Source organism: Mustela nigripes, chromosome 1 (assembly GCF_022355385.1).
Source record: "Mustela nigripes isolate SB6536 chromosome 1, MUSNIG.SB6536, whole genome shotgun sequence".
Lineage (NCBI taxonomy): Eukaryota > Metazoa > Chordata > Mammalia > Carnivora > Mustelidae > Mustela > Mustela nigripes.
In genome coordinates this window covers 85,619,662-85,624,563 of record NC_081557.1, presented here as the reverse complement: position 1 = coordinate 85,624,563, position 4,902 = coordinate 85,619,662, and positions in this window count along the sequence as shown.

Genomic DNA, 4,902 nt, shown 5'->3' with positions numbered 1-4,902 from the left:
ACACTGAAGTTATAGTCCTAGTATAATTTATTCTGATAAAGCATTGAAGGATTTGAAACAAGAGGATATGAGTCACTAAATTGTGCTCCAGAAACTAATATTACACTGTATGTTAACTAAATGGAATTTAATTAAAAACCTGAAACAACAACAAAAAAAGACATTTTATAACGGTATTTATCTACTGTTGGGAGTGTGGATGGAAATAAATTCACTGGAAAAGAAATGACAAATCCAAAACATCATGCCATTGTGTGGAGAATCTATCCTGAGGAAATTGCCATAAATTCAGCCAAAGATTTTTACACTGAAGTTATAGTCATAGTATAATTTATTCTGATAAAGTGTTGAAGGATTTGAAACAAGAGGATATGAATCACTAAGTTAACTGTATGTTAACTAAATGGAATTTAATTATAAACCTGAAACAACAACAACAAAAAGAGAAACACACAAACAAAAGAGCGAGGACAAAAGTTTTATAAAATACGATACAGCCTTATGATGAAATATTATGCAACAAAACTATAAAGAATAAGGAGAAGCAAGGGGAAAACTCACAGCACTTTAAAAAAAGGAAATATTTTATGGCATGGAATATAGAATATAATCCTACTAAAAGAAAATGCCTCAAAATGGAAACATACTTTCCTGACCTTTACTTAGTAGTCTTAGGAATAAATTTATTTCTTACTTTTCTTACTTTCCAAATTCCCTAAGTTTTTCTTACCTCAAGACTCAGAAAAAAAAAAAATGATCAGAACTCTTATTTTTTAATTGATAGACTTCATTTTTTTAGAAGAGTTTTAAGCTTTCAGAAAGTTGAACAGATAATACAGAGAGATCCCCTACACCCCTTCTTCCACAAAAAAGTGTTCCTCTACTATTAATGTCTCACCTTAGTGAGGTGTGCGTTCATTATAATATTTAAACAAACACTGTCACTGTTATTGACTATGGTCCCATTTATGTTAGTTTTCACTCTTTCTGGTGTACAGTTCTATGGGCTTTGATAGATGCCTAATGTCATATGCCCAGTGTTCCAGAATCATCAGAGTAGTTACACTGCCCTAAAAATACCCTCTACTCCACCTACTCATGGCAGCCACTGATCTTTTTTTTACTGTTTCTATAGTCTTTCCTTTAACACAATGATTTATGGTTGGAACCACTCAGTATATAGCTCGTTAAGAATGGCTTCTTTCACTAAGCAATATGCATTGAAGATTCTCCCATGTCTTTTCATGACTTGATGCCAATTAGGCCAATTTGATCTATGATGTCGTTCAGTTCAGCTTGACTGTATCCTTCCTGATTTTTAGGATGCTGGATCAGTCAATTACTGACAGAGGGATGTTAAAGTCTTCAGCTATAATAGTGGATTCATCCATTTCCCCTCTCAGCTCTATCAGTTTTTGCTTCACGGATTTTGATGCTCTGTTTTCTGGTGCGTGAACTTAAGAATTGTTATGCCTTCTTGGGGTTTGACCCCTTTATCATGCTGTAATTCTTTATCTCTGTTAAGTTTCCTTTTGCTGAAATCTGATTTGTCTGAAATTAATATAGATACTCTAGCTTTCCTTTGATTAGTATTAGCATGGTACATCTTTCTCAATCCTTTTACTTTAAATTTATATTATTTATGCTATTTATATTTTATATTTTATATTTATATTTTTATATTTATATTTATATTTATATTATTTATAAACTATAAACCATAAGTATGTTATAAGTATAATGTGTTATAATTTATAAATTTATAAATATTTTATATAAATGTTTATAATATAGTGTTTATATTTTATATTATTTGTAATAATTATATTATTTACATTGTATCTTTATAGTTTAAGTGGGTTGTTTGTAGATCACACATCACTGAGTTTTACCTATTTTATCCACTTTCTCAGTCTGTCTTTTGATTGGCATACTTAGACTATTTATATTTAAAGTATTTATTGATATAGTTGAATTAATATCTGTAATACTTGAATCTGTTTTCAATTTGTTGCACTTGTTTTTTGCTTCTTTTTTAATCTTCCATTCTCTACCTTTTCCAGTTTTAATTGAACATTTATATGATTCCAGCTTTTTCCTTCTCTCTTAATATCAACTATGCTTTTTATTTTTCTTTCAAGATTTTATTTAAATTCAAGTTTCTGGTTTCTGGAGTCTTGTAATTCTTATTCATGGCTTTATGTTAGTAATGTAGGTATTTGTCTTCTGCCTTCTTTCGAGATTTTCTTCTTGTCTAATTTTCTGCTGTTCGAATGAGATTTGGCTAGGTGTCGATTTTTTGGTTTTTAATCCTGCTTGGCTTCACTAAGGTTCTGTGTCTCATTAATTTTTTTTTTTAAAGATTTTATTTATTCACTTGACACAGAGAGAGAGATCACAAGTAGGCAGAGAGGCAGGCAGAGAGAGAGCGGGAAGCAGGCTCCCTGCTGAGCAGAGAGCCACATGCGGGGCTCGATCCCAAGACCCTGAGATCATGACCCGAGCCGAAGGCAGAGGCCCAGCCGACTGTGCCACCCAGGTGGTGTGAGCTCCAGCCTGAAAGCTGGTCCAAGAAGAGCTCCTGTTTCAGTTCGATATGGGAAAAGTGGTAGGGCTGGGCTAGCCTGTGTCTCATTAATTTTAAAAAATTCTCAGGGCGCCTGGGTGGCTCCGTCATTAAGCATCTGCCTTTGGCTCAGGTCATGATCCCTGGGTCCTGGGACTGAGTCCTGCATCAGGCTCCCTGCTCCATGAGGAGCCTGCTTCTCCCTCTTCCATTCCCTCTGCTGTGTGCCCTCTCTTACTGTGTCTCTCTCTGTGTCTCTTTCTGTTAAATTAATAAATAAAATCTTATTATTTCAAATTTTTCTTCTGTTCCTTTTTTTTTTTTTTGGTATTCTCATTATGTGTATGTTACAAGTTTTATAATTGTCCTGTGATTCTTGGACATTTGCTCCATATTTTTTGTTCTTATTTTTTCCTCCTAACATTTTAGTTTAGGAAAATTCAATTTACATTCCTTCAGGATCACTGATTCTTTCTCCTACCATGCCTAACCTCCTAGTGAGCCCATCAAAACCATTTTTCATTTCTGTGACAGTGTTTTGATTTCTAAAATTTCCTTTTGATTTTTACATTACCCACTGTTCTTGCTCACTGTCCTCTATATCCATTAGAATTTTTAGCATAATAATCATAATTGTTTTTAAATTCTTGATTTAAGAATTCCAGCATCTCTACTCTATCTGGATCTGATTCTGTTGCTTCCACTGTCTCTGCAGACTTTTATATTGCCTTTCAGTATGCTTTGTTAGTTTTTGGTGAAATCTAGGCAGGATGTTTTCGGGTAATAGGAACTGAAGTACATAGGACTATAGTGTGAAGTTTTCTGTTTATCTGGCTAGGAGTTATACTTTATTTGCTATTTGCTGTAGTTGTAGGTGTCTGAGGCTTCTATTTCCTCTAGTGTCATTTTTGTCTCCCCTTTTGTCTTTGGATTTCCCTAGAAACTCTTAATTAGTCTGAACCTTGCCATTCTTTCAACTCTGTGCCTGTTATTATAAATATTTGTTGAGATAAGAGATTAAGTGGGACAATAAGACTAGGAATTGGGTATTTCCCTTACTTTTTCCAACTTTCACCATGAGAACCTGATGGTGCTCCCAGAGGTAAAATTCACAAAAGTGTGGGCCCCCCCCAAGTCCTTAAGAGTTTTAACATTTCAAGCTAGTCCACACTCAGCCGCCAGCAATTCATCAATTACTGCTGAAGTGTTACTATCAATATATGCATATAATTGTGTTCCAGCTTTGGCTCCAAATATGCTGTGATTCTGTATTCTTATCTTTCTCTCCAGTTCTCAGGGAGAGAGTTTGCTCTGTGACCTCAGTTTTCTGTTGGATCTAAGAAGAGCTGTTGGTTTTCAGTTTGTTCAACTTTTTTCTTAATGTGAGAACAAGTGTGACAACTTCCAAGCTCTTTACCTCTTGGAGCTCAAACCAACCCTTATTTTTTTAAAAATAGATAAATAAGCGCATATGTAAATGTTTTTTGAATTGAAAATCCTTGCCATTCTGGAAACTTAAGCATTTGGTGGTGCTGCCCCCAACATAGCAACAAGCAAAGAAAGTCTTAAGCAGGCAACATCATGGTATGGAGACAGAAAATCAGGAGAAACCCAAGATGTTACCAGAACCAAAGCTGCCATGGGTTTTCCGTGTTGCCTCCTCTTTCCTCTTCTTTCCTACTCACACCTTTTCATATGTCTTGATTTCTCTTCTTCTTGCCTAGCAAAGTCCTCTGTTCACTCCCTCTTTATCTCCCATATCTACTCAACATACATCTTTAAATGCCCTTTTACAGAATTTTTAAACAAAAGACAAGGGGCCCTTAGATATATATATAGATAAGTCAATACATAGAGATATATGCCTATCTATTTCTGGGAATGGTTACATCTAGGGGAGAATTGAAGCGAAAGGAAGACTTTTTTTTTTAATGTATTTTTTTTATTAATTTTTTATTTTTTATAAACATATATTTTTTATCCCCAGGGGTACAGGTCTGTGAATCACCAGGTTTACACACTTCACAGCACTCACCAAAGCACATACCCTCCCCAATGTCCATAATCCCACCCCCTTCTCCCAAACCCCCTCCCCCAGCAACCCTGTTTGTTTTATGAGATTAAGAGTCACTTGTGAGAAGACTTATTTTACTATATACTTTTTTGTGCTACTTAATTTTTTTTACCTTACATATGTATTTTCTAGAAAAAAAATTACTCTCTCTGAAAGTTAATCACCCACTCTTAATCTGATCATGCTTTCTCCAAAAAATAAAATAAAGCTACAGCAAACATCATATTCAGTAGTGAAAGCCTGAATGCTTTTACCCTAAGAT